We start from the raw sequence: 24,933 nt of genomic DNA, 5'->3' as shown, positions 1-24,933 counted from the left end.
GGGGGACGACGATTTGGGGTCGTATTTCTTAGCACTGAAGTTAGCCCTTGACCGCTTAGAGACTACTGGTTTTTGACAACGAGCAAGAGATGAAATACTACGCTTCATGGCGTGTCCTCTACCCTGATGCCACCCACTCCGACCAGGGGATCTCCCCACTGGCACCACCCAGCCACAGCGCAGGCCACCTGGCAGGATGGCCATTGTCAGGAGTCCCAATGCTCCAGGGTGACTGGCATCTACTCCTTGGCATACGTGGGGAGTTAACGGCGCAGCCATCAGCAGACAGATCCCTGAGTGGTCAGGGGGCTACAACCAACAGGAAGAATGAGCAGAAGAGCAGATCCACGTCGACGTAGGATGTGAGAGGTCTCAGTGCATGATGGACACTATGCACCAAGTAAGGCACCCTTCCCCAATTGGCTCTCTCTTTGAGAAAATCTTAAAAATCGAGGTCAAACCCTACAGGGGACCATCACATAAAGGCCAAAATGTGCGAGGCTCCTTTTAGTCACCTCTTATGACAGGCAGGAATACCTTGGGCCTATTCTACCCCCAGGTCCACAGGGTGGGGTAGATGATGATGGATGATGCTGATCTTCACGAAGAGCTTGCAGTAGCTGACTTTTGTATGGTTTCATGTGTAAATGTCGACATAACAAATGCTAGACAGACATTGGAGGCATACTGAGCTGCACAGTGAACGTATTTCTGGGGACCCCTTGTTGAACTATGCAAGATGCATTTGACGTCTGTGACAGACACTCGGGGACAATCTGGCGATTTTCCTTTACACAAACAATTTGTTCCTCAGAATTGTTCATGCCATCATCTACTGCTCTTTGCTGTAGGAGGATCCACACCATGCCTAGTATGAAAGTCACGCTGAACAGTTATTACTGACTGACACTGCGCAAAACTTAGAACACAAAATGCTTTCCGTTCTCCAGTCACCATTTTTACTAGAATGGAAGTGGGCTCACACTGCTGCTACCTAGTGAGAACCCTGTGAAATTCTAGATTCTGCTCTTTCCAGCAGTACGTTGTTCACACACATCCCTCAAAGAACATGATAGTTAAGATTTTTTTAAATCCGATGTTTTTTTATACACCATTTTTTTCTGCCACATTTAGTATGGATATGGACTGTGGTTGTTCTGTTCACACGTGAGTCAAGCTGGTGACCCTCTGCTCACAGTTCCACGTGGTAGTCTGTTTGATTAGACAGCTTGAGGCTGTTACCAATGCACATGACCGTAGGGGACCCGATATGAAGATCCAAGAGACATCTGGCACATCCCACGTGTCCTCCAATAGGTTCACTACTGTGGCCACCCTGGGTACTGCCCACACTGAGGTTGGCCTTGCACCCATGGTTAAGTGGGAGGTCATTGCAAGGTTTAGCAGACAGACTTTCTGGAGGGCTGATTGAATGGCCTCCCAGGTCACAGTAGGCTAGGTCACTAATAATTGGATGCATTAGACAGGTAATGGGACCCCTTAGGAATGTGGCTGCCAAAAATGGGAAGGAATCCATTGTACACTGTGTGCATACCAGAAGGAGTCATTCCAGACACTGAAAGGGTGCTTTTGAATGCCACGAAGAGCATAGTGTGCAACAAGCTGTAGGTGGTGGTTCATGTCTGAACTAATGATGTTTGTCACTTTGGACTGGAAGCAATTCTCTCGTTTCAGATGGCTAGCTGAGGTGGTATTGCCTGCTACACGAAAGCAAAGTTCAGCACCTGTAGAATAATCTACAGGATTGACTGTGAACCTTTCGTACTGAGCCTAGTAGTAGACATGAGTCAGTCTACAAGGTGCAGAGCAAACAGCACAAGGGTAGACCTAGCAACAATTGGTACTTCAATTGGAAACTGGTGTAACTCTGTTGGGAAAGAAACAAACCTCCAGGCACTAATAGAAGCACTAATCATTATACAGACTATAAAGCTGGCTAAAGCTGAACATAAATTTAGCTGAAACTTTTACAAACAACCTAACCATGTTCAGAAACGATAGGTTAAACACAGTTCATGGTGGATTGTCTATTCCTGTCAGAAGTAATTTACCTTGTGAAACTGAAGTAGATAGTTCCTGTGATTTTGTATGGGTAGAGGTTGCACTTGACAGTTGGAATAATTTAGTGATTTGTTTGTTTTACCAACCTCCAACTCAGAGGATCAGTTCCTGCACAGTCATTTCAAACAGACAGCAACATGTACAATTATATTTTGTGGCAATTGGCTCATTCAGCACAAAATGAGCGAAATGGTGATTTTTACAAAATCAGGAAAGTGAAGATTTGAGCACATGAATGCACTAACAAAACATAAGATTTAATGATTTCAAACTCATTTTCATTTTATTCAAGATATTTAGTTATGAATTGTAACCACAAAGATTGTAGTTTAACATACTCCATGAATGCCAAGAAACTTATATTGGCTGAACTAATTTGCTGTCTGTGAAACAGAGGGTGAAACAATGAGCATATTATGTGCCAATAGGTTTCCTACACTGAGTACTTTTTTTCATATAAGCTTTCTTTTGAATTTCTTTCTCTTTCTGGAGGTGTCCAATGAATGTCACACCTGTGACAAAAGTAGTTTGCTTCTTGTTTCAACGAGTAGTTAATAATTTTTAATATTCTGTGAAAATGTTAAGAATATATTAATTACATATATATTATAATAAATATTTAAACTTTGAAACTAACTATTCTATTTTGAAATGTTGTCACAGGTGCAACAGTAATTTGTGTCACAGGTGTGACAATACGCACACTTTTTAAGATATTCCAGCATAATGAAATACCAGTATATAAATTTGAAACAAACTGTTTCTGTTGGAGATGCAAAATAAATGGCATACTCTGCATCACTTTAGGCAGAGCGGTTACCTTCATAGTCTCTGATGTTACTGAATGTAGCATATGTTAAAATTCAGAAGTAACTAAGAAAGAAAAAAATTCCTGCCCCGAGATATAGGCATCCAAACGTAACACTGAACCCCATTCTGAACAGGCAAATTTTGGAAAAATTTTAAAACACTGTATCCCTGGAACAGTTCTAAATGTTTATCTTTTTTTTATTTTAAAGGTAATTGTTTTATGAATACAAAGAAATCCTCCATTTGTACTTACAGGGTGTTTCAAAAATGACCGGTGTATTTGAAACGGCAATACAAACTAAACGAGCAGCGATAGAAATACACCGTTTGTTGCAATATGCTTGGGACAACAGTACATTTTCAGGCAGACAAACTTTCGAAATTACAGTAGTTAAAATTGTCAACAACAGATGGCGCTGCGGTCTGGGAAACACTGTAGTACGATATTTTCCACATATCCACCATGCGTAGCAATAATATGGCGTAGTCTCTGAATGAAATTACCCAAAACCTTTGACAACATGTCTGGCGGAATGGCTTCACATGCAGATGAGATGTACTGCTTCAGCTGTTCAGTTGTTTCTGGATTCTGGCGGTACACCTGGTCTTTCAAGTGTCCCCACAGAAAGAAGTCACAGGAGTTCATGTCTGGCAAATAGGGAGGCCAATCCACGCCGCCTCCTGTATGTTTCGGATAGCCCAAAGCAATCACACGATCATCGAAATATTCATTCAGGAAATTAAAGATGTCGGCCGTGCGATGTGGCCGGGCACCATCTTGCATAAGCCACGAGGTGTTCGCAGTGTTGTCTAAGGCAGTTTGTACCGCCACAAATTCATGAATATCCAGATAGCGTGATGCAGTAATCATTTCGGATCTGAAAAATGGACCAATGATTCCTTTGGAAGAAATGGCGGCCCAGACCAGTACTTTTTGAAGATGCAGGGACGATGGGACTGCAACATTGGGCTTTTCGGTTCCCCATATGTGCCAGTTCTGTTTATTGACGAAGATCCTTTATTGTATCGCTTTTCGGTCCTTTGGTTACATTAAACCTCTGTTGAAAACTTCGTCTTGTCGCAACAACACTGTGTTCTAGGCGGTGTAATTCCAACACCAGAAAAATCCTCTGTTCTAAGGAATAAACCATGTTGTCCACAGCACACTTGCACGTTGTGAACAGCACACGCTTACAGCAGAAAGACAACGTACAGAATGGCGCACTCACAGACTGCGTTGTCTTCTATATCTTTCACATCACTTGCAGCGCCATCTGTTGTTGAAAATTGTAACTACTGTAATTTCGAAAGTTTGCCCGCCTGAAAATGTACTGTTGTCCCAAGCATATTGCAACAAACGGTGTATTTCTATCGCTGCTCGTTTAGTTTTTATTGCCGTTTCAAATATACCGGTCATTTTTGAAATACCCTGTATCTGACAGCGTTCTTTTACTAGAGTGTTCTGAACTTCATAATTTATGGAATTTTTTTTTTCAAAAATGCCAATCCATAAAATTTATTTTTTTCTGTTTGTTAGTACCATATAGTTCTACATTCCCTGAAAAGGAGAGCTTCCACTTTTAAGTTGGACAGGTTTTATCTTAAAAAATCATATTGTTTACTTTCAAGGGTAATGTAGGTCTTCACTGTAGTTGTTTCTTACCAATTTATTTGCTACAATATTTATTTCTATTGTCTTTGTTGCACCTACTTCTTTTCACTTCCATTGTTACACGTACTTCTTTGCACTTTATTGTAGTTTCTTCTCAGTTTCTTTGTCGTGGTTGTTCATTGCAGGTTTCTGTATTGTAGTTGTTCAGTGCTAATTTGTTTTCTGAAGAGGGTTCTAAGAAATCTGAGACCATCCAGTGAGTTCTGTGTTTTTGTGAGGAATTTGCCAGTTGACACAGATGCAGTGTTTTGTGAAAAGGACTGTCTGAAATTTCTTCTGACTGGGGCCACAGCAGGGCGAATGTCCTATTTGCATATCCATAAAGGAATGGTATGTAATACAAACAAAAACACAGACTTTGTTCACGTTGGGAATAAGTGTTCTCATTTGAAGACTCTGTTTCAAAGTGAAGATGTTCCCAGTGATGACTTTTTGTGTTCTAAATGTTTAGACAGAATAACAATGATAGTTATCCGAACAAGGTGGATAAACTAAGAAAACTGTGGCCTTTGACTGTTTCATCGATGAACTTGGTAAATGGTCAGTGAAAGCAGTAACACGCCAACATCCTAAGAAACTGCAACAATACAGTGCAGAAGTGAAAGGGTGTGTACAGGCTGAAGAACTATGTTTAGTGCTTCACAGTGATTTTGCTGAGAACTGGTCTGTATTTCTCCACAAGAAATACAAGGGTATCATTGGAGTAATGACCAGGTTTCAATTTTTTTCTCCTACCCTGCCTGAATTGATATGGACTATGCCAAATATAGGTCTACTGACATAAAAATAAATGTAAATAATACGTCTTACATTCCCAGATAATGAACTTCAACAGAAATAATGAGAAAGCTGTGGGTTAAAATGAAGGACGATTCACTGAAACATGAACACTTAAAAAGGTACAGAAAGAAAGGACAAAATGAGAAGAATGAAGAAAAAAAAAAGAATGATAGAAGGATGAAACTAGAAAAAGGTGATTCACAGAAAGAAAACAAAAATATTGCAGAAACAAACACCACCAGTGAGTTACGGTCCTACAAATTTAGCAGATATTAGGTAAGACTGCAAATAAGGTGAAGAAGTCATTCCCAAACAGTCCTGGGAAACAGACTGCTGCTGTTAGGAAACTGATTAAGGGACTGGATCTTTCTGACAAAAAAAAAAAAAATAAAAATAAAAAAATAAAAAATTAAGCTACCCCAAAAGGTTCAAGAAGTTTGTCAACTGAAACAAAAAAAGTAACTGAGTATTTCTGTCACAATGATGGCTCAAGTTACTCCCAGTATTCATAACGTAAAATCTGTTAAAGACTCATTAAGTGGAAAATGAGAACAGGTTCAGAAGCAGCATATGATTACAACTGTTGGTGAGGCCAATGAGGAATTCAAGTGAACATTTTATGAACCAAGACCAACTCTCTTACTGCCAGGATCAGGGACACCTCAGAGGACCAAATGTTAATTCTTAAAAGGTATTTCTGGATAAAGGAGAAACAAGCCAAATATTTTTAATTCTGTATGAAGAGCTTACAAAGAATGATAATGCCATGCAAGCTGACTTCACCAAGAACTTTTCTTAAATGTCACAAGATGAAATTTAGGTTGCACATTGGAGCCATAATATTTAACATTATTTACATGCTGTGAATGGGACAGTGCATATGTTTCTTCTTATGCAATTGCAAATGATTACCTTTCTGACATCAAATTTGAAGTTTCGTGCTTTCTTGAAAAAATAATAGTACATCTAAAACAGTAAAATCCAAATTTACAAAAAGTTCGCATGTTTTCTGACAAATACACTTCACAGCACAGTTTAAAAATAAATTTACTCTGCCCTACTTCTGCCATACTATATCATGTTTGGGAGTTGCAACTGAGTGGAAATTCTTTGCTGCTTCACACAGCAAAGAGACAATTGATGGGATGGGATAGGTGGGGCGGGGGGGGGGGGGGGGGGGGGGGGGACATTGAAGAGAATCATATGGAGAGGAATCAGAAGTCAGAAAGAGACAGTGACAAACACAAAGGAATTTTCTGATTGTGCTAGTGATGAACTGAATGATGTTCAAGTTCTCTTCAGTTGAAGTAGTGATGTACACGTGACAAAGGAAAGTCTTTCCAATTCCTGATATGCATTCTAATCATTATTTTAGGAACTACGACAGTCCTAATATTTTAGACAGAAACATCTGGCAGTGAAATGGCAACATAAGAAATCTTTCAGGAGATCCCTAAATCTAAGAAACAGCTGAAATTTTCTGATGTTTATTCAGATTCAGAAGAGTGATGTTGAAGATAATGAAGCAACATCAGAAAAAGTACATGCAACCATAGAGCCAACACAGTAAATTAAAGCAGGAATCTTCCTGAAGATCACAGAGCTTCAAAGTGAGGGAAAGTGGACAGAGTTTTGTTGCTGTTTGCCAATCAGAGTGTGTGGAGAATAATATTAAGTCATGTTTTTAAAATGCTGTGAGAAAGAAAAGAAGCTCTTGTGCTAATGAAAATAACATTTCAGTTTTTTCCTTTACAAAAGAACATTGTTACAATTTTGTATCCTCCTGCAAGCGAATGGAAAAAAATCTAGTTTTTATTATTTTCATGAGATCCATATTGTGTAATATGTTGAAGAACTAAGAGGGTGTTTTAGTGAAAAATGAGTTGTTTCTTTTAAAGAACTGAGTTTATTAATTTAACTCCAACACCACTTAATTAAGCAATGTGTTTTTTTTAACTGCCAAAAATGGGATTTTAATACATTTTAAATTTTTGTTTCTCTGAACTATTTAGAGAAGTTTGTACACATAACACTCATGACAACAGAAAATACACTATTATTTTGAAAATAGCGTTATGTTCTTTCTGATATTTTCATCGCTAATAAGTTTTCAGAATTATGCACTATTAATTTGTTTACATATACTCATTCAACTCTCAGAATTTTCCCTGACAGGTCAAAGTATTAAGTTGCACTTTTGAATTTTGTGACACTCATTACACATGGTTTTTTGGTTAATAACAGAGTTTCATTAACTACAAAAAAATCTTTATTTGGACTTAATATAATCAATTTCCTTTTAAATTATATATGTTGAAAGAGGAATCATTAATTTGGGTCATTTTAAAATTGTTTTACAGTGAATTTATACAGTGCACACGTCACACCCAAGACTACGGAATCAGTCAACTTCTCTCTCTCTCTCTCTCTCTCTCTCTCTCTCTCTCTCTCTCTCTCTCTCTCTCTCTCAGGGCACAAAACTGCGATGGTCATAAACACCAATTCTGTGGCTTAGGGAAGGGCAAAAAACCAAATGTTAAATCAGCAATGTGACCGAAACTCAAAAATGATGGAAACTAAAAACAGAAGGAAATCTCAAAACTACTACTGAAGGGCTGTTGTTTTCCCAAAAAAGGGCTTCAAATGAGCAGTGTCAGCTCACTGACAAATTCAGGGACGCGATCAGCTGAGCACGTGTCATCTGCTAAAAGGGAAGATACATCGGGAGACATCTGTAAATGGGCAAGTAGCAGATTAAAATAGGGGCACTGAAGTAAAAGATGTCTCACTGGCTATAGTTGAAGTAGTGGGGACAAAGAGAGGGAGGATCGCCACTTAGAAGATGTCGGTAGCTAAAAAGACAGTGCCTTATCTGGGTTCTAGTTAAAATTACCTCCTACAACAACGAGGTCAGGAGGAGGTGGTCCAAGCACAGGGAAGAGGTTTCACATCCCGTAATTTATTATCGGGATGTGTAGACCAATGTATGTGCAATAAAAGAGCAACATGATGCAATAAAACACTCAGGCCAAGGAAGAGAGACTGCAGCCTTGGCTGCTATATCGTCTGCCTCATTTCCGTGGATACGAATGTGCTCGGAGGTCCAGTGGAATGTAACAGACACAGCCCCCAAGTGGAGGCAGTCCTGAATCCGGCAGACCAGAAAGTGGACAGGATAAAGAGCTTGGAGGCTGAGGAGAGAGCTGAGCAAATCCAAGCATTTAATATACTGTAGCCGCTTATGGTGACAGATGTATCGGACAGCCTGGAAAAAAAGCGTGAAGCTCCGCAGTGAAAACCAAACACCGATCGGGGAGCCAAAATCTATTAGGAGTATTGCCAACAACATAGGCAGTCCCAGCACCAAATGTGGTTTTTAAGTCGTCAATTTAAATAAATGTGGAATCCTCCATTCGTGTGCATAAAGAAGCAATTGTTTGACGATAAACTATGGGGGAGGGGGGGGGGGGGGGCGTACTATCCTTGGGAATCTGGCAAAGGCCACGAAGCAGGCACGTCTGGTGACAAAGCCAAGGTGGCACCGTACCCTCATCTGTCAAGAAAGTTTTAGGATAGTGGAAGGAAAGAGAATGTAGCAGTTGATGGAAGCAGACGCCCGGTGGTAATAGATAGGAAGGGTGGCCTGCATGCTCTAAATCCCAGGAGGCGTCGAAAATTCGAGCACGGACTGCATGAGCAGGCATGAACGACGACTAGTGTAATAACTCAGGACAGCTCACCAATTGGACAGCAGAGGTTCAGAAGTCACAGCATAAAAGCTCTCCATGGGGTTGGTGTAAAAAGCTTCATATGCTAAATGCAGTCCATGGCGGTGTACCGAGTCGGACACCAAAGAATAGACAGCCATGCAGAGGACTAAACAATGCTTCCATAGTCCAATTTCAAGCACACTAACACGTAATATAGGGGGAGAAGCACCACTCGGTCCGCTCCCCAGGAGGTACCACTCTGAACACAGAGGGTGTTGAAAGATCACAGACAGCAAACCAAAAGATATGAAACGTGGGAAGATTAGCACAGTTTTCTCTCAAACTTAAGTCCAGAGAATTTGGCGATGTCTGCGAACAGAAGGCCGACATGGCCTAGATCCAGGGAAGGCAGAGGAAACACTGTATGGCGCAAAAAATTTACACAGACGGTCTTACTGGGAGAAAAGCGGAAGCTGGTTTCAATGCTCCACGAGTGAAAGCGATCAAGACATCCTTGAAGACGTCGTTCAAGAAGGCTGGTTCGTTGAAAGCTGTAGAAGATCACAAATGTGTCGACAAAGAGGGAACCCGAGACATCGGGAGGGAGACAGTTCGTAATTGGATTTATGGTGATGGTAAACAGTCCAACACATAGCACGGAGCACCTCGTTTTCTTGGGAGAAAGTACGGGAGACAGCAGTGTTCATCAGCACCTTAAATGTGTGTTCTGTCATAAATTCACAAAGAAAAAGGGGTAGCCGACTTCAAAAATCCCAATAGAACAGTGTGCAGAGGATGCCTGTCCTTCAACAGGTATCATGCTCTCTCAAATTCAGAAAATATTTCTACCGTATGGCATTTCCTGAGAAAATGGTTCATGATATATGTGGAGAGAGCAACAACTGCACAACGATGCTTTCAGAAACCGCATTGAGTATGGATTAAATGGTTATGAGAATTCAGCCAACAGCCTAAGTGGCAATTCACCATATGCTCCAAAATCTTACATACACTACTTGTGAGATATATGGGGCAATAGAAGGGAGATGTTTGTCCTTTCCAGGTTTTGGAACAGGAATGATGATAACTTCCTGTCATTTTCTCTGAAAGGTACTGTTGGTCCTAATTAAATTATAAAGGGGAAGGAGGGAAGGCAGACTATGGTATGATAAATGCAGCAACATTTGGACATGGAAGCCATCTGGTCCTGGGGAGGAAGAGCGAGAGGAAGAGAGTACATTTTGGAGTTCCCACATAGAGAAAACAGCCTTATAGCTTTCATGATTTTGAGAGGAGAAAGCAAGAGGCCACAGTTCTGCTCCTCATTTCTTCGGGAGAGGGGCTGGAGGATAATTTGAAGAGCTTGAAACCTCAGCAAAGTGTTGACCCTATGGGTAAGAAATTGCGACTGGATCCACAAAGGTATCATGCATGACAGTGAGCCCAGAGACTGGAAGGGAGAAACTAGACATGCTGGATAACCATCAAATTTGACTCCAAACTACAGATGAGGCAGTGAAGATGTTAAGGGAGCTCGTAAGGAAGTCCCAGCTTGCCTGCTTGCTATTGCGGATGATGCTACAGCATTGCGCACGTAACTGCTTACAGCGGGTACAGTTGTCCAACGTAGGATGGTGGTGGAAAATGCAAAGAGCACGTCTTCGCTCACATATTGCATCACGGCATGCCTTGTTCCACCAAGGAACTGGTGGGTGCCAGGCCATATGAGAGGTATGAGGTATTGAACGTTCTGCAGCTGTAAGAGTAACTTCTGTAACATAAGTGACCTGATGTTGATGCTAAGAAACTGACAGTCACTGAATGTTGCTAGAGAGGAGAAAAATGTCCAATAGGCTTGGGAAAACTTCCAGTAACTTGGGCACATAGATGGCAATTGTAGCTGTAATCGAAGGACACATGGAAAATGGTCACTCGAGTGTCTATCAGCAAGAGCGAACCATTCGAAGTGCTGAGCTAGTTGAACAGTACCGATCGAAAGGTCCAAATGAGAGAAGGTTGACATTGAGACAGACAGAAAGGTAGGTTCCCCAGTGTTGAGACAAACAAGATCTGCTTGGTCGAAGAGCTTCATGGACAAGGACACAGAGATCCCCAAAGCAGGTGGGGAGCACTGAAGTCCCCAACCAGCAAACAGGAGGGCGGGATCTGACCAAGGAGATGAAGGAAATCGCCTCTTGTCATTGGTGTAAACAATGGAACGTATACAGTACAAAGAGAGAAGCCGTATCCAGAAAGGGGAAGACGTACAGCAACAGCTTGGAAGCAACTGTTTAAGGTGACTGGGTGATAATGGATAGTATCATGGAGAAGAATCTCAAGTCCCCCATGTGCCGGAGTGCCATCAACAGAGGGGAGAGATCATACCGGACTGATTGGAAATGAAGGAAGACAAAGCGATCATGTGGATGTAGCTTTGTTTCGTGAAGACAGAAGACAACCGGGGAGTAGGATCATAAATGGATCAACAATTCATCCAAATTGGAGTGAACTCTGCGGATATTCCAATGGAAAATTGGCACAGGGAGGACAGAAAAGGTAAACAGCTCATCACAGCTGTCGTCAACTCAATGACCGCTGAGAGCTGGCAGCCAATGGCGTGGAACGGCATTCGGCCAAAGGCAGAAGATCCTGATCCATAGGATGTTCAGGGGCAGCTCCTGCTGCCAGTGATCAGCTGCCAGCTGTGCATCTTGGCAACATGGAAGACAGCTGAGGGCGGCTACTGCTGGGTGGTGGTATAGAGGAAACACGCTGAGGCAGAAAAGGGGAGGAACTTTGTTTCATATGAGCATTCTTGGAAGCAGAACATTCGGATTAGGGAGGAATCAATGGTTGTAAGGTCAGGGTACGTAAAAGAATCTTCACGAGTAGGCTCTTTTTTGGAAGTCCAGGCATCCGATTTTTGGGCCCGTGATTTAGCAGGAGCCGATGAGGGGTGAGCCTTAGAGTGAGCAGGTGATAGTGGAGACATTGGATGGGCAATCTTTAGGCTGGCTGATCTGACAACCGTGGCACTAAAGGTGAGATCCCAAGTCTACGTGGCTACCTCCTTAGTAGGCAGAGGAGATGCACAAGGACAGAGCTTTATTTACCCACCGGGGTTTTCTACTGGTGAAAAACTTGGGAGCAGCAAAGGTACACACCTTTTCCTTCACTCAGATTTCCTGAATAATTCATTATCATTAAAAAATAGGGCAATCTAGACGAAGCAGTGTGTTCGCCCATACGGTTGATACAATGAGGAGATGGAGGTGGACGATCACCCTCATGGGCACCCCTATTACATGTAATGTAATGTTTGGCCAAAGGAACAAAGAAAAGGACAAAGGGAGGACAGAGACATGATTGGTCGGCATAATTAACTGCTGACACCGATAGCAACGTGTAGGGTTGGGGATGTAAGGGCAAACTGAAGTTCTCTCATACCCCACTTTAATGTTTGATGGAAGATGAACTCTGTCAAACGTCGGTATCAAGTCCTTGTCAACCCTTTGCAGGACTATGTACAGCCATTATGCCCTGGTCAGAAATGTAGTTTTGAATGTCCTCATTGGACAATCCATTGAATGAACATGATGAATTTAAAGTGCGGTGCACTTCCAACCGGACAGGGAAGGTGTGTAGCAGTGTAGTTCGCAGCAGTTTTTGTGCCTGGAGGGCACTGACTGTTTCTAACAACAAGGTGCCATTTCATAATTGGGAAAAAGACTTTACACGACCCGCAAATGCGTTGACACCTTTCTAAATAATGAAAGGGTTGACTGTGGGGAAGTCTTTACCTTCGTCAGCCTGAGAAACAACTAGCAAATTTGGCACTGATGGAAAGATTGACTGTGGCTGATTCTCATCGAGCTTTTACTTGGGGGGCAGAAGTTGTAGACATAGAGGAAACCATTCCAAAAGTATCCCCTATGAATACCGACATCTCCGATGGCATGCTCCTTCCTCGTGGGGAGCCTCTCTGGGGGTACTCCTCCCATGGGTGTTTGTCCACATGTCAGGTCACATATCCGGAAAAACGGACAGTGGGACCATTCCGCACGTTTGGAAGGTACCATCTTGGGTAAGTGCCCCTCCCTGGGCCTGGCCTTTACCAGTGGGTATATACATGTCCTGCCTGTCTATCCAAACTGCAGAATTACAAATTACCCCGTCACCGGTTACGTGTAAGTCGGCCTTCAGACACGCACAGGGAGGAAAGACAAAGAAAGGGAGGAACAAAGAAAAGGAAAGAAGAGGTCTCAAATGCTGCAGCGGAGAACAGGGTAAAGAGAAGAGGCAAGGAAAAGAGAAGGACAAAGGGAGGACAGAGACTTTCTTGCAGAGAGGGCAAAGAAGAAAAACTAGTCTTATAGTCATAAGTGTCCATCTCAGGATGTAGGCACAAAACATACTCCCAAAGACAGGGAGAAGGGGAAGTGGAAGGGAAGAGGTGGGGAGAGTGGGGGGTGGGAGGATAGGATCGGGGGGGGGAGGTGGAGGGATGTAGCAAAGGAGGGTATGCAGCCCGGAAAGGAAAAAAAGCTGCACTAGCTCAGGGCCCATGCTCGCCATGCACATATAAACAAAAGAGTTGTGGACCCCCTGAGGGGCCTTGATATGTTGACCAGAACAAATGTCTAAGGTCAGTAGTAGGCATTAAATGTAATGTAAAATCATACTAAATGTTTTCTTCAAACATTTTGAACAATTACATCAGGAGCCAACTCAAAGCGTAAATGGTTGTGAAAACATTTCATCTCAAACCAACAAATAAACCTGAGCAAATACAGAGCTTTGTAACAGATACAGGGATTAGTAAGTACAAGGTCACTGTAGCAAGACCTAATACCATAAACATCCAAACCCACAAAAAAATAAACACAAAATATGTATCTCGAAATAAGACAGTCTTGGTTGCAAAATCTTTTATTTACAGGAAATGCTTTTCACCCTTCTGGGGCATCATTATCAGACTGACCTAGGGGTGAAAAATGACAACAGTGAGGCATAAACAAATTAAAATTAGGAAGTTGGTATAAAAACATAAAAGAGGCAAAGTTACAGGCTGTGCATCCAAATCTACAATTCGCCCTAACTATGTACTTACCTAAAAATAAATGTGGTAAACCAACATTTGTCCATTAATGCCCACATATGGCACTAAGATAAAATTTTATGAGGAACTATCATCCTATTGTCATGGGATGAACAACAGCACTACAGTACATGGAACCAGGAGTACAATGCCAAGTATAACTACACTGTCTACTGGACAGGAAAACTATGACAAACCAAGAAAAATTTAAGAAATCTTACTTAACACAGAGCCAACAGCGTTCCGGTGTACACAGCATGGAGTGTTGCGTACAGCTGACAAATAGTAGATAATGCAGTTGAGTACAGGATACATCAACCCTCCAAGCTGGCCACACCCACAGGGCCATAGAAACGAGATTATACACGCCCGTAGTAGCAGACATTACAAATTATTAAAACTGAATTTAGTGCAAGAGTATTAATAAAACAGGCACAAAACCACAAATTTAGTACAGCTAAAAAGGCATCAATGAAATGTCAAATTTTTAAAACCTGTCAAGCAGTAAAACCTAAAATGACACTAAAACCTTGATCAGACAAACGAAACCAGTTAAAAGATAAGGAATAAAAAAGTAGCATCACATTTACAATGAAAGCTATTGGTGGGTTGGAATAGTGGGTACCATAACATCATAATAAGACTGGTTTCTGCTAACCAATAGAACACTGAAAAAAATGCATTTCCCAGTACCAGAGTGTTTCAGAATTTCTATTCCCTCTGCAAGATTTCTGAAGTCCTTTCCCTCCGCTGGCAGTATGGTGTACATGTGATTTGCTCAATGTTGGAGAACAGTGTCCACTAGATTTTAGGTGCCCTGCAGAGACTAAATTCTGCTTCATTCGTCCATACTTGTTAATCAAATGTTCACCAAATCTGGTTTAAAATTTCCTACCAGTCTGGCCCACATATGAAGCTTCACAGTCCACATGCTATTGTGTAAACCCCAGATTCAGCATATTAGTCTTTAGTAGGTATCTTATTATGGATTTACTGATGTTGGATTTCGTTTGTTGTTGAAAAGGCAATGTCAACACCATAGTTTTTAAATAGATTTGCAAGGTCATATGATAAGGTGCCTACAAGTTAAAATTAATGAAGACTTCTATGAATATACAATTTAGCAAACAGTGCCTCCATGGGCATTTACTTCCTGTATATATTCGTGAACATATGCAAAGATCAGTGCTCCAGTAAAGACATGGTGAAATGTAGTAAAATCCTTATTTCTAAAGAAATCAAGAGACTAATAAGGAAGAGGTGAGCTTGATCTCTTATCTTACAAAGCCTATTTTATTGCTGTAAGGATTTTAACTTGTGATCTTTTATATAATTCATTTAAAATCCTTAATTGTGTCTTATGGAAAGTTAGCCAATCTATCACTCACACACACACTAAGAAGTTGCATAAGCTGAAAGAAGCTGGCTATAGCTTCACTAAAATGTGATATGCTAGCACAGCAGTACATTTTCCCCTTTACATAACTAAGAAAAGAATTTAGTACACAAGAAATGCAGCTACTGAAGAAAGGTGTAAAGTATTGCAGTCAACCAAAACTGAATGAAAAGACTGCTACAGGTCTAGATGTGATTTGAAAATGGCACTTGATGACAACCCATGTAGTAAGGCCAACAAAATAAAAGTATCATATAGAGCAAGTGAATTCATCCAAAGGGCTACACAAAATAGTCATAGAAATAAAGCATATCTTGCACTCACTATTCTCAATGGCAAGCTAAGATCTGATTATACAATGGTCATTCATGCTGATAAGGGTAATACTTCAGTCATTCTTCACAAAGAAGACTATATAGCTTTAACACACTTTCTTTGAACATAATAACATTAAAGAAATAGACACTGAGGCATAGCTAAAGAACTAAAAACTTGTCTTGAGGCCTGCCCTAATATCACAGGTTCTGAGGTCGCTGCAAAGTTGAAAGTCATGAACCCTGAAGCTTTAGTGAGGATGCAAACAAGGCTACAAGATTCGTCCAATTTGTAACGGGATAGGGAACCCAGGAGAACCAATTTCTAAATATTTACTGCAGCAGCTGCTGCAAAATGTTTCTGAAGAATGTTTTGCTATTCGTAACAGGAAAGCTCTTGTTAGTCTTGTGTGGACACCCCCCCCCCCCCTCCCTCAAGACTGCTTTCTGTTGTCTTTAGATATTAAAGAATCTACATATGAATATTCTCATCAATGAGACTATTACTCTTACTGAAAAATCTTTGTAGACAGCATCAGCTCACTTTAGATGAGACCACTGAAGCCATCTCCCTTCTTAAATTACTCACTTCATATAACTATTTTTCATTCAATCATCAGTTTTATAAGCAACACAAGGGTTTAGCCATGGGTAGCTGTCTGGCGGGCTTTATTGCCAATGTGTTTGTTCATTATTTAAAAGGTAGCTATCTTAAGAACAATACATCTAAACACACACTTTTCAATAGGCATTATGTTGATGACATTTTTATCATATTTGATGGTACTGTGGACAAGGTTCCGTGTCTACACTCCTGGAAATTGAAATAAGAACACCGTGAATTCATTGTCCCAGGAAGGGGAAACTTTATTGACATATTCCTGGGGTCAGATACATCACATGATCACACTGACTGAACCACAGGCACATAGACACAGGCAACAGAGCATGCATAATGTCGGCACTAGTACAGTGTATATCCACCTTTCGCAGCAATGCAGGCTGCTATTCTCCCATGGAGACGATCGTAGAGATGCTGGATGTAGTCCTGTGGAACGGCTTGCCATGCCATTTCCACCTGGCGCCTCAGTTGGACCAGCGTTCGTGCTGGACGTGCAGACCGCGTGAGACGACGCTTCATCCAGTCCCAAACATGCTCAATGGGGGACAGATCCGGAGATCTTGCTGGCCCGGGTAGTTGACTTACATCTTCTAGAGCACGTTGGGTGGCACGGGATACATGCGGACGTACATTGTCCTGTTGGAACAGCAAGTTCCCTTGCCGGTCTAGGTATGGTAGTGTCCCCTCGACGATCACCAGAGGTGTACGACCAGTGTAGGAGATCGCTCCCCACACCATGATGCCGGGTGTTGGCCCTGTGTGCCTCGGTCGTATGCAGTCCTGATTGTGGCGCTCACCTGCACGGCGCCAAACACGCATACGACCATCATTGGCACCAAGGCAGAAGCGACTCTCATCGCTGAAGACGACACGTCTCCATTCGTCCCTCCATTCACACCTGTAGCGACACCACTGGAGGCGGGCTGCACGATGTTGGGGCGTGAGCGGAAGACGACCTAACGGTGTGTGGGGCCGTAGCCCAGCTTCATGGAGACAGTTGCGAATGGCCCTCGCCGATACCCCAGGAGCAACAGTGTCCCTAATTTCCTGGGAAGTGGCGGTGCGGTCCCCTACGGCACTGCGTAGGATCCTATGGTCTTGGCGTGCATCCGTGCGTCGCTGCGGTCCGGTCCCAGGTCGACAGGCACCTGCACCTTCCACCGACCACTGGCGACAACATCGATGTACTGTGGAGACCTCACGCCCCACGTGTTGAGCAATTCGGCGGTACGTCCACCCGGCCTCCCGCATGCCCACTATACACCCTCGCTCAATGTCTGTCAACTGCACATACAGTTCACGTCCACGCTGTCGCGGCATGCTACCAGTGTTAAAGACTGCGATGGAGCTCCGTACGCCACGGCAAACTGGCTGACACTGACGGCGGCGGTGCACAAATGCTGCACAGCTAGCGCCATTCGACGGCCAACACCGCGGTTCCTGGTGTGTCCGCTGTGCCGTGCGTGTGATCATTGCTTGTACAGCCCTCTCGCAGTGTCTGGAGCAAGTATGGTGGGTCTGACACACCGGTGTCAATGTGTTCTTTTTTCCATTTCCAGGAGTGTAGTTGAAGATTGTAACTACCTACACCCTAACCCTCGCCCTCAGAGGGCCTTCGCCCATGAGGTAATGGTTGACAAGATTATCAATTACTTAGATTTACAATTACTACTAGAAGTTGGTTATTAATTCCTCTTCTTGTGATTCATATCATACAGTGAGTTTCTCCAAATCAGTAATTCACTGTATCAATATTAAACTGAGAAAGATTTGGTAACCTTAAGAGTATTGCTGTCAGCAACAAATACAACCCTAATATTATTGATCAGTATGGGGAAGAACCAATCCTGATGAATCCAAACTACCATTAGATCTGTTACAGAAGATTACTAGATTTTTTTAAATCCTTTTGTGGGCACCTTATCTTACAACCTTGCAAATCTATTTGGAAAATACTGTTTGGATGTCACCTTTTCATCAACAAACAGTGTCCAGCATCAGTACATCCACAATAAAATATCTACTGAAGACAAACACACTGAATCCATGGTTTGCACAATAGTGCGCCGGCTGTGAGACTTCCTATGTGGGCCAGACTAGTAAGAAATTTTTAATCAGATTAAGTGAACATTTGCTTAACAAGTATGCACAAATTAAACAGAATTCAGCCTTCACACAGCACCTAAAATCTAGTGGGCATCACTATCCAATGTTGAGCAATTCACACGTACTCCCTACTGCCAGAAAAGGCAAGGGGCTTATAAATATTTTGGATGGAACTTCCTGGCAGATTAAAACTGTGTGCCCGACCGAGACTCGAACTCGGGACCTTTGCCTTTCGCGGGCAAGTGCTCTACCAACTGAGCTACCGAAGCACGACTCACGACCGGTACTCACAGCTTTACTTCTGCCAGTATCCGTCTCCGACGTTCCAGACTTTACAGAAGCTCTTCTGCGAAACATGCATCTTCACGAATATAGTGGCAAGTCATTAATATATATTAAGAACAAAAAGGGACTGAAGAATCTTTGATCACTCTCCAGTTAGTGGACTCTATTGATTATTTCTGTAGTGATGGTAAAAAAATGAAAAATAAAAAAAAATATTACAATGAAGTACTTGTTCTGGTTTCAGTATGCTTAGAAATGTTAATGGCAACACAACACACTTAATCATTTTTATCACATTACAGTCTGACTGGAATGGAAACTGTAAACAAATTTTACAAGCAGTTCTGCATGTTTCGCCGAAGAGCTTCTGTAAAGTCTGGAACGTCGGAGACGGATACTGGCAGAAGTAAAGCTGTAAGTACCGGTCGTGAGTCGTGCTTCGGTAGCTCAGTTGGTAGAGCACTTGCCCGCGAAAGGCAAAGGTCCCGAGTTCGAGTCTCGGTCGGGCACACAGTTTTAATCTGCCAGGAAGTTTCATATAAGCGCACACTCCGCTGCAGAGTGAAAATCTCATTCTGGATTTTGGAAGGAATTTACATTCTGAAACACTCTGGTACAGGGAAATGTATTTTGTTGAATGGTCAACTGGTTAGCAGAAACCAGTCTTATGATATTATGTTACCCACTATTCCAACCCACCAATAGCTTTTATTGTGAATATGATGCTACTTTCTTTAATTCCTTACCTTTCAACTGATTTTATTTGTCTGATTAATGTTTTAGTGTCATTTTAAGTTTTACTGACTGACAGGTTTTAAAAATTTGGAAGTCAGATACCTTTTATCTGTACCAAATTTTCACCTATTCTATTAATATTCTTGCAGTAAATTCAGGTTCAATAATTCATTGTACTACATAATCTGCTTTCCACACATGTAATTTAGTTAAGTAATTACTTTTTGTAAACACAAAGGTTAGCAAATGCCATCTGCCTTGTAATGTCTGCTACTACAGGTGTATAATCTTGCCTCTACAGCTCTGTGTGGCTTGCTTGGAGGACTGACATATCCTGTTCTCAATCATATAATCTACTGAAGTAAGATTTCTTAAATTTCTCTTGGTTTGTCACATTATTCCTGGCCAGCAGACTTATTATACTTGGCATTGTACTCGCAGGTCCAGGTTCCGTAGTGCTGTCATTTATCTCGTGACAATAGGATGATGGTTCCTTATAAAATTTTATCCTAGCGACATATGAGCATTAATAGACAAATGTTGGTTTCCCAAATAATTTTCACCCAAGTTCCTAGTTATGGTTAATTGTAGAGAAGGATGCACAGCCTGGAACTTTGCCTCTTGTGTTTTTATATTAACTCCATTTTCCCATTTTTATCTGTTTATGCCTCACTATTCTTTTTTTACCCCTACATCACTCTGATGATGCCCCAAAAGGGTGAAAAGCATTACTTTCTGTAAATAATGATTTTGCAACTGACACTTTCATATTTCACAAGATTGATAACCGTTTACTGTACCATGCGCCCAGTACAAAATAGAACCAATTTTCACAATATATGTATTTTAAAAAAGCAGATAAAAATTCACTTGGCATCTTCTTAAGTCTCCACACCTTCCCATCGGACTGAACATAGACCATATGCGGCTTAAATTCAAAGGAATAGTATGGAGAGCAATGGAGATATCTATACCAAAGAAATTAGTAAGAGATGGAACTGTTTTTCCATTGAATGGGCAGATTTACTTGAGAAAACAACCCAGCCAGGAAGATTACCTGGGTTACAGAGTCATAAAAGATCCAACTACAAGATGGTTCAACAATGATGCAATACTGTAGCTGACAATTTTTTCAGTAGCGTACTATTAGTGATAGGACTGCTAGCAGTAAAATCCACTATGTTAGATCTCAGCTGTGTTTGTATTTTCCAATTCCTTATCACTAGTATTATCATATGGACCAAAGAAATCATAAGCAGTTTTACTTGTCTCCTTCCTTCACTCAGCAACTGTAGTTGGTGATACAAAAAGGCATTCTGTAATGGAGCATTAGAATAAACACAAGGGGACATTGACATCACGGATCAACTTGTGGGTACATACAGAGTGAAATGCATCACCAGGGGTTGGCCTGTCTTACTGTTGCACATACAGTGCTGGTATCACTGAAATGATTAAAGGGTTGTTACATCACCCACAAAGACTTCAAATCAGTACAGATGGCTATCCCTGTTGCTGTTATGACGACTGCTTGTGCGCCTTACATCAATGAGGACTACTTAATAGAAGGGAGTAAAAAGTGATCTTGCCCTCATGAGCCTGAAGGAGAGAGTGCACCTATGAATCACCAACTCACCAGAAGAGACAAAGGTATTCATCTGTGCATGAAATGTAGACAAAATGAAAGCAATCTGTAACAACTGTGTAAAATTTGTTTACAGTTTCCATTCCAGTCAGACTGTAATGTGATAAAAATGATTAAGTGTGTTGTGTTGCCATTAACATTTCTAAGCATACTGAAACCAGAACAAGTACTTCATTGTAATATATTTTTTTATTTTCATTTTTTTACCATCACTACAGAAATAATCAATAGAGTCCACTAACTGGAGAGATTCTTTAGTCCCTTTTTGTTCTTAATATATATTAATGACTTGCCACTATATTCGTGAAGATGCAAAGCTAGTTTTTTTTTTTTTTTTTTGCTGATTATACCCAACAAACATGTTCCACACCCACGAGAATCATCTCATTTGTTTGGGTCCATGGAATGAAAAGTGAATAATCTAATCAAGAATTAGCCGAGGAAATTGCAAATAATGTCTTTCTGAAAACTGCAGCTCTGCAAGTGGCCCCTCACTAAATTTTGAGACAGCACAGTATACATAGTTCTGTACCGTAAATGACATAATACCATGGATAAATATAGACTTTTAACAAGTCTGCTGCTAAGACAGAATATTCCAAATTTTTGACTCTGCACATTGATGAACTACTGAAACATTTGAGTACAGCTACATATGTTTTCTGGGTTATTACAAATTTTGGTGATAAACATATCAGTAAATAGGCCTACTTTCATTCACAGATTTCAAATGGCATCATATTTTGGGGTAATTCATCATTAAGAGAAAAAGTATACTTCGCACAAAAGCATGTAATCAGAATGATAGCTGGAGCCTACCCAAGGTCACCTAGTACACATTTATTTAAGGAACTCTTGTGATTCACAGTTTCTTTGCAATACATACACTTTCATGAAATTTGTTGTTAATAAATCATCCCAGCACAAAAATAATAGCAAAGTGCATAGCTAGAATACTAGGAAAAAAAAAGGCAGATCTGAATGACAACCCCTCCTACTCAATAAATGAAATTTTAGATATGAAGGAGCAAAAAAATTATTGGCTAAAGAAAACTTATCTTAAGCTGACACATTCTACATCATTACGAAATATCTTATTCGTGATCAACAGCCCAAGCATTAATGTAATGTAACATAATGACAAGGTGTTTAGTGAAAGTGACACTCAACTGCAAGTACGAAGGAAATCTACTTTCCTTTTTAGTGGAACTATTCAATATTTTACCTTAATAATTTTAGAAAATCAAAGAAAATTTAAACTTGGTTGACTCAATGCAGATTTAGACTACCATCGTCCTTAAAGAGTCTATGTCACCCTATGTGTACAATCATAAATCCAGCTCACAGACCTGTTACAATTATTGCTACGCTATAATAAATGTGTAACATCACATACAAAATAAGGGCCCTGCCATGAAATCCAGCACAGCATGAAGAAATACACAGTTTCATGTTCCACAGATTTTATTTCATTTTAAATCTTTCAAGGACTTGTCACGGAAAAACTTTTTCAATTTGTTTTCAGACTTTACTTTGATATTACTGGGTAAGTGATCAAAAATTTTTGTTGCAGCATTGTGCACCCCTTTTTGTGTCAAAGACAATCTTAATGTGGAGTAATGAATGTCATTTTCCCTTCTGGTATTATAGTTATGCACATCATTGCTCCTTTTGAACTATAGTGGATTATTTACAACAAACTTCATGTGGGAATAAATATGCTATGAAGCAGTAGTTAGAATGCCCAACTCAAACAGGTGTCTACAATATGATCATGAGCAAGAACAACATTCTTACAGCATGTTTTTGTACAATAAACACTTTATTTCTTAAAGATGAGATACCCAAAAATATTATTCCATATGACATTATTGGCTGAAAATATGTGAATTTACTGATTTGTCTCTCCCCAAGATTTGGAATGATTCTACAAGAAAATGTGGCTGAATGAAGTAGTTTTAGGAGTTCCAAAATGTGCTTTTTCCAGTTTAAATTGTCATCAAATGGACACCTAAGAATTCTGTAGCTTCCACCATGTTCATTATTTCCACAGCACATGTTACGCTTATCACTGGTGTAGTAATTGTAGACGTGAAGAACTGAATGTGTTGCATATTTTTAAAGCTGAGGGTGAGACCATTCACAGAAAACCACTCAATGATACTTTTGAGAACATTGTTTACTATTTTTTGTGTTTCTGTATGTATGCTTGGATTGATTACTATAATAATGACATCTGCAAAAAGAACTAATTGTGCTTGTTTATTAGAAGATTGTTTACATATTTGAGAAATAATAGTCGATTATGAGTAAGCCTCGGTAGCCCCATACTTTATTTCTCCCCATTCAGAATGCCACCTAATTACATTGCTTGAACTACTACAAACAGCTTTCTGCATTGTATCTCTAAGATATGAGATTATCCACTGGTTGGCTATACCATTAATTCCATAAAACTTCAGTTCCTGCAGAATACTGTGACTCATTCAAATGCCTTAGACAGGTCGCAAAAAATACCAAATGGCGCTATTATTTAACGTTTCTAAAATTTGGCGAATGGACACTTCATCAGTATAGAGTTTTGCTCACTTCCATACACAATTGATAAACGCCGCTTACATACCCGATTGACGTCAATGAAACAGCAGTACTGTGAGTAGCGACAACACGATAAACGGTATAGTTCATCGTTTGTTGTTTCCTTCAGGTTACTGCTTCTCAGTACCTAAACTACCTGCCTCACAGGAGCCCGCACCAAGTGTATCTCTCGCTTTCAAACGCACGCTACTAAATGAAAATAACTAAAACACCGACGGAGATTACATTTCTATGTTAATTAAATTACAATCTTCTCATGTGTCATTCAACACAAACAATTCTGTGTAAACACCAGAACCTCACAACATTATGAATTCTCCCCTTTACGGTTTGCGTGAAATATAACAAAATGACAGGGTATAATTAATACACATTAACCTCAACAGATTAATAATCTAAAGCCATACAACGAACCTTCAGTTTCCAATTTCATTCACCTGTGTCAGACGTAAATGTCACTAGGGTCAAAGGAGACAATCCTACGATTAGAAAAGACGTGATGTCATCTACACACAGTTCAAACCGGAACCAGCCTTACGTCCGTCATACATTCAATACAAATGAGACAACTATACATGACAGGAAGATACCTGTATCAATACACTACTATATTTGAACCCCGAAAAAATCTATCGTCAAAGTAAATTTTCCATGGTGTTGGGAAACAAAGAAATTACTTACAATGAATAATTCCTTGTCACTTGCAACACAAACTCCGAGTAACCGCAACAATGTTTGCACAGCTTCTCCCAGATAGATTAACGTCAAAGCAGGGTGTGACCCATTTCCTGAACTGTTCAACCCACACATTCAATAACAACACGCCCTAACATTGTACTTCACAATCTTTGACCAATTTCGTTCCATCCAAAGGTGTTGAGTCCTAACACCAAAGATCACCACTTCAAGATTTGCCATATCACTATGCTTCAATGTCGTCCGGTTGTACGAGGATTCGTGGAAGAGGTTAACTACAGTATCACTATGAGTACACGTTTTATGACTCCCTTTTATTTTCCGATGAGTTATAACAGGATACGATTCCATGTTATTTCCCGATCAACTACAGCAGAAGTAACG

General features: G+C 40.7%; 1 protein-coding gene across 2 annotated transcripts in view; it reads right to left on the bottom strand.

Annotated features, from left to right (window-relative positions):
- LOC126297813 (disks large-associated protein 2-like) overlaps positions 1-24,703 on the bottom strand; it is a 102,004-nt gene extending 77,301 nt beyond the window's left edge. Inside the window, exon 1 of one of the 2 annotated variants that reach the window (XM_049989039.1) lies at positions 24,535-24,703. The gene's annotated coding sequence lies outside the window, so the exon portion shown is untranslated. The remainder of the gene's footprint in view (positions 1-24,534) is intronic. The other variant, XM_049989040.1, reaches the window with a different exon arrangement.
- Positions 24,704-24,933: the final 230 nt, after the last annotated feature.

Source organism: Schistocerca gregaria, chromosome X (genome assembly GCF_023897955.1).
Source record: "Schistocerca gregaria isolate iqSchGreg1 chromosome X, iqSchGreg1.2, whole genome shotgun sequence".
Taxonomy (NCBI): domain Eukaryota; kingdom Metazoa; phylum Arthropoda; class Insecta; order Orthoptera; family Acrididae; genus Schistocerca; species Schistocerca gregaria.
This window is presented reverse-complemented; position numbering and strand designations above follow the sequence as displayed.